This window comes from Theobroma cacao, chromosome 2 (assembly GCF_053813885.1).
Source record: "Theobroma cacao isolate CCN51 chromosome 2, ASM5381388v1, whole genome shotgun sequence".
Taxonomy (NCBI): domain Eukaryota; kingdom Viridiplantae; phylum Streptophyta; class Magnoliopsida; order Malvales; family Malvaceae; genus Theobroma; species Theobroma cacao.
In genome coordinates this window covers 23,427,806-23,437,878 of record NC_142640.1, presented here as the reverse complement: position 1 = coordinate 23,437,878, position 10,073 = coordinate 23,427,806, and positions in this window count along the sequence as shown.

Genomic DNA, 10,073 nt, shown 5'->3' with positions numbered 1-10,073 from the left:
GGTTTTATAATCTCATTATTGATTTTAAGTTGAATTTTTTTATATTTTTTGTTAAAACAGATTATAATTGAATGTTTACCTTGGGAAACGTTAAGCGAAAACCCTCTATTAACAGGAAAAGTCTATTTATTGTCGCACATGCCTTCAAAAGCCTTATTACACGCTTCAAATGGTTTCCTAATCTCTTTATTGATTTTAAGTTGAATGATTTTACATTTTTTTAAAACCGATTATAATTGAATGTTTACCTCGGGAAACGTGGGGTGAAGCCCTAATGTGGTATAAAAAGAGCATTTATAGTCACTCAAGCCTTCAAAATCCTTATTACTCGCTTTCAATGGTTTTATAGTTTCATTATTGATTTCAAGTTGAATTTTTTTACATTTTTAGTTAAAGCAGATTAAAATTGAATGTTTACCTCAGAAAACGTTAAGCAAAAACCGCCTATTAACAGGAAAAGTCCATTTATTGTCGCTCATGCCTTCAAAAGCCTTATTACTCACTTTCAATAGTTTTATAATCTCATTATCGATTTCAAGTTGAATATTTTTATATTTTTTGTTAAAACAGATTATAATTGAATGCTTGCATTGGGTAACATGAAGCTAAAACTCTCTATTGACAAGAAAAGTCCATTTACTGTCGCTCATGCCTTCGAAAGCCTTATTACTTGCTTTAAATGGTTTTATAATCTCATTATTGATTTTAAGTTGAATTTTTTTACATTTTTTCTTAAAACAGAATATAATTGAATGTTTACCTCGGGAAACGTTAAGCTAAAACCCTCTATTAATAGGAAAAGTCCATTTCTTGTCGCTCATGCCTTCAAAAGCCTTATTACACGCTTTAAATGGTTTCCTAATCTCATTATTGATTTTAAATTGAATTTGTTTTCATTTCTTTTAAAACTGATTATAATTGAATGTTTACCTCGAGAAATGTGGGGCTAAAGCCCTCATTTGACATAAAAAGAGCATTTATAGTCACTCATGCCTTCAAAATCCTTATTACTCGCTTTCAATGGTTTTATAGTCTCATTATTGATTTCAGGTTGAATTTTTTTACATTTTTAGCTGAAACAGATTAGAATTGAATATTTACCTCGGGAAACGTTAAGCTAAAACCCTCTATTAACAGGAAAAGTCCATTTATTGTCGCTCATGCCTTCAAAAGCCTTATTACTCGCTTTCAATGGTTTTATAATCTCATTATCGATTTCAAGTTGAATTTTTTTACATTTTTTGTTAAAACAGATTAAAATTAAATGCTTGCCTTGGGTAAAATGAAGCAAAAACCCTTTACTGACAAGAACAGTCCATTTATTGTCCCTCATGCCTTCAAAAGCCTCGTTACTCGCTTTCAATGGTTTTATAATCTCATTATCGATTTCAAGTTGAATTTTTTTACATTTTTTGTTAAAACAGATTAAAATTGACTGCTTGCCTTGGGTAAAATGAAGCAAAAACCCTCTATTGACAAGAACAGTCCATTTATTGTCCCTCATGCCTTCAAAAGCCTTATTACTCACTTTCAATGATTTTATAATCTCATTATCGATTTCAAGTTGAATTTTTTTACATTTTTTGTTAAAACATAATATAGATGAATGCTTGCCTTGGGTAAAATGAAGCCAAAACCCTCTATTGACAAGAACAGTCCATTTATTGTCGCTCATGCCTTCAAAATCCTTATTACTCGCTTTCAATGGTTTTATAGTCTCATTATTGATTTTAAGTTGAATTTTTTAAAATTTTTAGTTGAAACAGATTAAAATTGAATATTTACCTCGGCAAACGTTAAGCTAAAGCCCTCTATTAACAGGAAAAGTCCATTTATTGTCGCTCATGCCTTCAAAAGCCTTATTACTCGCTTTAAATGGTTTTATAATCTCATTATCGATTTCAAGTTAAATATTTTATATTTTTTGTTAAAACAAATTATAATTGAATGCTTACCTTGGGAAACGTGAAGCTAAAATCCTCAATTGACAAGAAAAGTCCATTTATTGTCGCTCATGCCTTCAAAAGCCTTATTACTCGCTTTAAATTGTTTTATAATCTTATTATTGATTTTAAGTTGAATTTTTTTACATTTTTTGTTAAAACAGATTATAATTGAATGTTTACCTTGGGAAACGTTAAGCTAAAATGCTCTATTAATAGGAAAAGTCTATTTATTGTCGCTCATGCTTTTAAAAGTCTTATTACACGCTTTAAATGGTTTTCAAATCTCTTCATTGATTTTAAGTTGAATGATTTTACATTTTTATTTAAAGTAGATTATAATTGAATGTTTACGTCGGGAAACGTTAAGCTAAAACCCTTTATTAATAGGAAAAACCCATTTATTGTCTCTCATGCCTTCAAAAGCCTTATTACACGCTTTAAATGGTTTCCTAATCTCATTATTGATTTTAAGTTTAATTTGTTTTCATTTCTTTTAAAACTGATTATAATTGAACGTTTACCTCGAGAAACGTGGGGCTAAAGCCGTCATTTGACATAAAAAGAGCATTTATAGTCACTCATGCCTTTCAAAATCCTTATTACTCACTTTCATTGGTTTTAGAGTATCATTATTGATTTCAAGTTGAATTTTTTTACATTTTTAGTTGAAACAGATTAAAATTGAATGTTTACCTCGGGAAACGTTAAGCTAAAACCCTCTATGAACAGGAAAAGTCCATTTATTGTCGCTCATGCCTTCAAAAGCCTTATTACTCCCTTTCAATGGTTTTCTAATCTCATTATCGATTTCAAGTTGAATTTTTTTACATTTTTATTAAAACAGATTATAATTGAATGCTTGCCTTGGGTAAAATAAGGCTAAAACCCTTTATTGACAAGAACAGTCCATTTATTGTCGCTCATGCTTTCAAAAGCGTTATTACTCGCTTTAAATGGTTTTGTAATCTCATTATTGATTTCAAGTTGAATTTTTTACATTTTTGGTTAAAACAGATTATAATTGAATGCTTACCTTGGGAAACGTGAAGCTAAAACTCTCTATTGACAAGAAAAGTCCATTTATTGTCGCTCATGCCTTCAAAAGCCTTATTACTTACTTTAAATGGCTTTATAATCACATTATTGATTTTAAGTAGAAATTTTTTACATTGTTGGTTAAAACAAATTATAATTGCTTGTTTACCTTGGGAAACATTAAGTTAAAACTCTCTATTAATAGAAAAAATCCATTTATTGTCGCTCATGCCTTCAAAAGCCTTATTACTCGCTTTAAATGGTTTTATAATCTCATTATCGATTTTAAGTTGAATTTTTTTACATTTTTTGTTAAAACAAATTATAATTGAATGCTTACCTTGGGAAACGTGAAGCTAAAACCCTCAATTGATAAGAAAAATCTCATTTATTGTCGCACATGCCTTCAAAAGCCTTATTACACGCTTTAAATGGTTTCCTAATCTCTGTATTGATTTTAAGTTGAATGATTTTACATTTTTTTAAAACCGATTATAATTGAATGTTTACCTCGGGAAACGTGGGGTAAAGCCCTAATTTGGTATAAAAAGAGCATTTATAGTCACTCACGCCTTCAAAATCCTTATTACTCGCTTTCAACTGTTTTATAGTTTCATTATTGATTTCTAGTTGAATTTTTTTACATTTTTAGTTGAAACAGATTAAAATTGAATGTTTACCTCAGAAAACGTTAAGCTAAAACCGCCTATTAACAGGAAAAGTCCATTTATTGTCGTTCATGCCTTTAAAAGCCTTATTACTCGCTTTCAATGGTTTTATAATCTCATTATCGATTTCAAGTTGAATTTTTTTACATTTTTTGTTAAAACAGATTAAAATTGAATGCTTGCCTTGGGTAAAATGAAGCAAAAACCCTTTACTAACAAGAACAGTCCATTTATTGTCCCTAATGCCTTCCAAAGCCTTATTACTCGCTTCCAATGGTTTTATAATCTCATTATCGATTTCAAGTTGAATTTTTTTACATTTTTTTTAAAACAGATTAAAATTGAATGCTTGCCTTGAGTAAAATGAAGCAAAAACCCTCTATTGACAAGAACAGTCCATTTATTGTCCTTCATGCCTTCAAAAGCCTTATTACTCACTTTCAATGGTTTTAGAATCTCATTATCCATTTCAAGTTGAATTTTTTTACATTTTTTGTTAAAACATAATATAGTTGAATGCTTGCCTTGGGTAAAATGAAGCCAAAACCCTCTATTGACAAGAACAGTCCATTTATTGTCGCTCATGCCTTTAAAAGCCTTATTACTCGCTTTAAATGGTTTTGTAATCTCATTATTGATTTCAAGTTGAATTTTTTACATTTTTGGTTAAAACAGATTATAATTGAATGCTTACCTTGGGAAACGTGAAGCTAAAACTCTCTATTGACAAGAAAAGTCCATTTATTGTCGCTCATGCCTTCAAAAGCATTATTACTTACTTTAAATGGCTTTATAATCACATTATTGATTTTAAGTAGAAAGTTTTTACATTGTTGGTTAAAACAAATTATAATTGATTATTTACCTCGGGAAACATTAAGCCAAAACTCTCTATTAATAGAAAAAATCCATTTATTGTCGCTCATGCCTTCAAAAGCCTTATTACTCGCTTTAAATGGTTTTATAATCTCATTATCGATTTTAAGTTGAATTTTTTTACATTTTTTGCTAAAACAAATTATAATTGAATGCTTACCTTGGGAAACGTGAAGCTAAAACCCTCAATTGATAAGAAAAGTCCATTTATTGTCGCTCATGCCTTCAAAAGCCTTATTACTCGCTTTAAATGGTTTTATAATCTCATTATTGATTTTAAGTTGAATTTTTTTATATTTTTTGTTAAAACAGATTATAATTGAATGTTTACCTTGGGAAACGTTAAGCGAAAACCATCTATTAACAGGAAAAGTCTATTTATTGTCGCACATGCCTTCAAAAGCCTTATTACACGCTTTAAATGGTTTCCTAATCTCTTTATTGATTTTAAGTTGAATGATTTTACATTTTTCTAAAACCGATTATAATTGAATTTTTACCTCGGGAAACGTGGGGTAAAGGCCTAATTTGGTATAAAAAGAGCATTTATAATCACTCACGCCTTCAAAATCCTTATTACTCGCTTTCAATGGTTTTATAGTTTCATTATTGATTTCAAAATGAATTTTTTTACATTTTTAGTTGAAGCAGATTAAAATTGAATGTTTACCTCAGAAAACGTTAAGCTAAAACCGCCTATTAACAGGAAAAGTCCATTTATTGTCGCTCATGCCTTCAAAAGCCTTATTACTCGCTTTCAATGGTTTTATAATCTCATTATCGATTTCAAGTTGAATATTTTTACATTTTTTGTTAAAACAGATTATGATTGAATGCTTGCCTTGGGTAACATGAAGCTAAAACCCTCTATTGACAAGAAAACTCCATTTACTGTCGCTCATGCCTTCGAAAGCCTTATTACTCGCTTTAAAAGGTTTTATAATCTCATTATTGATTTTAAGTTAAATTTTTTTACATTTTTTCTTAAAACAGAATATAATTGAATGTTTACCTCGGGAAACGTTAAGCTAAAACCCTCTATCAATAGGAAAAGTCCATTTTTTTTCGCTCATGCCTTCAAAAGCCTTATTACACGCTTTAAATGGTTTCCTAATCTCATTATTGATTTTAAGTTGAATTTGTTTTCATTTCTTTTAAAACTGATTATAATTGAATGTTTACCTCGAGAAATGTGGGGCTAAAGCCCTCATTTGACATAAAAAGAGCATTTATAGTCACTCATGCCTTCAAAATCCTTATTACTCGCTTTCAATGGTTTTATAGTCTCATTATTGATTTCAAGTTGAATTTTTTTACATTTTTAGCTGAAACAGATTAGAATTGAATGTTTACCTTGGGAAACATTAAGCTAAAACCCTCTATTAACAGGAAAAGTCCATTTATTGTCGCTCATGCCTTCAAAAGCCTTATTACTCGCTTTCAATAGTTTTATAATCTCATTATCGATTTCAAGTTGAATTTTTTTACATTTTTTGTTAAAACAGATTAAAATTGAATGCTTGCCTTGGGTAAAATGAAGCAAAAACCCTTTACTAACAAGAACAGTCCATTTATTGTCCCTAATGCCTTCCAAAGCCTTATTACTCGCTTCCAATGGTTTTATAATCTCATTATCGATTTCAAGTTGAATTTTTTTACATTTTTTGTTAAAACAGATTAAAATTGAATGCTTGCCTTGAGTAAAATGAAGCAAAAACCCTCTATTGACAAGAACAGTCCATTTATTGTTCCTCATGCCTTCAAAAGCCTTATTACTCACTTTCAATGGTTTTATAATCTCATTATCCATTTCAAGTTGAATTTTTTTACATTTTTTGTTAAAACATAATATAGTTGAATGCTTGCCTTGGGTAAAATGAAGCCAAAACCCTCTATTGACAAGAACAGTCCATTTATTGTCGCTCATGCCTTTAAAAGCCTTATTACTCGCTTTAAATGGTTTTGTAATCTCATTATTGATTTCAAGTTGAATTTTTTACATTTTTGGTTAAAACAGATTATAATTGAATGCTTACCTTGGGAAACGTGAAGCTAAAACTCTCTATTGACAAGAAAAGTCCATTTATTGTCGCTCATGCCTTCAAAAGCATTATTACTTACTTTAAATGGCTTTATAATCACATTATTGATTTTAAGTAGAAAGTTTTTACATTGTTGGTTAAAACAAATTATAATTGATTATTTACCTCGGGAAACATTAAGCCAAAACTCTCTATTAATAGAAAAAATCCATTTATTGTCGCTCATGCCTTCAAAAGCCTTATTACTCGCTTTAAATGGTTTTATAATCTCATTATCGATTTTAAGTTGAATTTTTTTACATTTTTTGTTAAAACAAATTATAATTGAATGCTTACCTTGGGAAACGTGAAGCTAAAACCCTCAATTGATAATAAAAGTCCATTTATTGTCGCTCATGCCTTCAAAAGCCTTATTACTCGCTTTAAATGGTTTTATAATCTCATTATTGATTTTAAGTTGAATTTTTTTATATTTTTTGTTAAAACAGATTATAATTGAATGTTTACCTTGGGAAACGTTAAGCGAAAACCATCTATTAACAGGAAAAGTCCATTTATTGTCGCACATGCCTTCAAAAGCCTTATTACACGCTTTAAATGGTTTCCTAATCTCTTTATTGATTTTAAGTTGAATGATTTTACATTTTTCTAAAACCGATTATAATTGAATGTTTACCTCGGGAAACGTGGGGTAAAGGCCTCATTTGGTATAAAAAGAGCTTTTATAATCACTCACGCCTTCAAAATCCTTATTACTCGCTTTCAATGGTTTTATAGTTTCATTATTGATTTCAAAATGAATTTTTTTACATTTTTAGTTGAAGCAGATTAAAATTGAATGTTTACCTCAGAAAACGTTAAGCTAAAACCGCCTATTAACAGGAAAAGTCCATTTATTGTCGCTCATGCCTTCAAAAGCCTTATTACTCGCTTTCAATGGTTTTATAATCTCATTATCGATTTCAAGTTGAATATTTTTACATTTTTTGTTAAAACAGATTATGATTGAATGCTTGCCTTGGGTAACATGAAGCTAAAACCCTCTATTGACAAGAAAACACCATTTACTGTCGCTCATGCCTTCGAAAGCCTTATTACTCGCTTTAAAAGGTTTTATAATCTCATTATTGATTTTAAGTTAAATTTTTTTACATTTTTTCTTAAAACAGAATATAATTGAATGTTTACCTCGGGAAACGTTAAGCTAAAACCCTCTATTAATAGGAAAAGTCCATTTTTTTTCGCTCATGCCTTCAAAAGCCTTATTACACGCTTTAAATGGTTTCCTAATCTCATTATTGATTTTAAGTTGAATTTGTTTTCATTTCTTTTAAAACTGATTATAATTGAATGTTTACCTCGAGAAATGTGGGGCTAAAGCCCTCATTTGACATAAAAAGAGCATTTATAGTCACTCATGCCTTCAAAATCCTTATTACTCGCTTTCAATGGTTTTATAGTCTCATTATTGATTTCAGGTTGAATTTTTTTACATTTTTAGCTGAAACAGATTAGAATTGAATGTTTACCTCGGGAAACGTTAAGCTAAAACCCTCTATTAACAGGAAAAGACCATTTATTGTCGCTCATGCCTTCAAAAGCCTTATTACTCGCTTTCAATGGTTTTATAATCTCATTATCGATTTCAAGTTGAATATTTTTACATTTTTTGTTAAAACAGATTATGATTGAATGCTTGCCTTGGGTAACATGAAGCTAAAACCCTCTATTGACAAGAAAACTCCATTTACTGTCGCTCATGCCTTCGAAAGCCTTATTACTCGCTTTAAATGGTTTTATAATCTCATTATTGATTTTAAGTTAAATTTTTTTACATTTTTTCTTAAAACAGAATATAATTGAATGTTTACCTCGGGAAACGTTAAGCTAAAACCCTCTATTAATAGGAAAAGTCCATTTCTTGTCGCTCATGCCTTCAAAAGCCTTATTACACGCTTTAAATGGTTTCCTAATCTCATTATTGATTTTAAGTTGAATTTGTTTTCATTTCTTTTAAAACTGATTATAATTGAATGTTTACCTCGAGAAATGTGGGGCTAAAGCCCTCATTTGACATAAAAAGAGCATTTATAGTCACTCATGCCTTCAAAATCCTTATTACTCGCTTTCAATGGTTTTATATTTTCATTATTGATTTCAGGTTGAATTTTTTTACATTTTTAGCTGAAACAGATTAGAATTGAATGTTTACCTTGGGAAACATTAAGCTAAAACCCTCTATTAACAGGAAAGTCCATTTATTGTCGCTCATGCCTTCAAAAGCCTTATTACTCGCTTTCAATGGTTTTATAATCTCATTATCGATTTCAAGTTGAATTTTTTTACATTTTTTGTTAAAACAGATTAAAATTGAATGCTTGCCTTGGGTAAAATGAAGCAAAAACTCTTTACTGACAAGAACAGTCCATTTATTGTCCCTCATGCCTTCGAAAGCCTTATTACTCGCTTTCAATGGTTTTATAATCTCATTATCGATTTCAAGTTGAATTTTTTTACATTTTTTGTTCAAACAGATTAAAATTGAATGCTTGCCTTGGGTAAAATGAAGCAAAAACCCTCTATTGACAAGAACAGTCCATTTATTGTCCCTCATGCCTTCAAAAGCCTTATTACTCACTTTCAATGGTTTTATAATCTCATTATCGATTTCAAGTTGAATTTTTTTACATTTTTTGTTAAAACATAATATAGTTGAATGCTTGCCTTGGGTAAAATGAAGCAAAAACCCTCTATTGACAAGAACAGTCCATTTATTGTCGCTCATGCCTTTAAAAGTCTTATTACTCGCTTTAAATGGTTTTGTAATCTCATTATTGATTTCAAGTTGAATTTTTTATATTTTTGGTTAAAACAGATTATAATTGCATGCTTACCTTGGGAAACGTGAAGCTAAAACTCTCTATTGACAAGAAAAGTCCATTTATTGTCGCTCATGCTTTCAAAAGCCTTATTACTTACTTTAAATGGCTTTATAATCACATTATTGATTTTAAGTAGAAAGTTTTTACATTGTTGGTTAAAACAAATTATAATTGATTATTTACCTCAGGAAACATTAAGCTAAAACTCTATATTAATAGAAAAAATCCATTTATTGTCGCTCATGCCTTCAAAAGCCTTATTACTCGCTTTAAATGGTTTTATAATCTCATTATCGATTTTAAGTTGAATTTTTTTACATTTTTTGCTAAAAAAAATTATAATTGAATGCTTACCTTGGGAAACGTGAAGCTAAAACCCTCAATTGATAAGAAAAGTCCATTTATTGTCGCTCATGCCTTCAAAAGCCTTATTACTCGCTTTAAATGGTTTTATAATCTCATTATTGATTTTAAGTTGAATTTTTTTATATTTTTTGTTAAAACAGATTATAATTGAATGTTTACCTTGGGAAACGTTAAGCGAAAACCCTCTATTAACAGGAAAAGTCTATTTATTGTCGCACATGCCTTCAAAAGCCTTATTACACGCTTTAAATGGTTTCC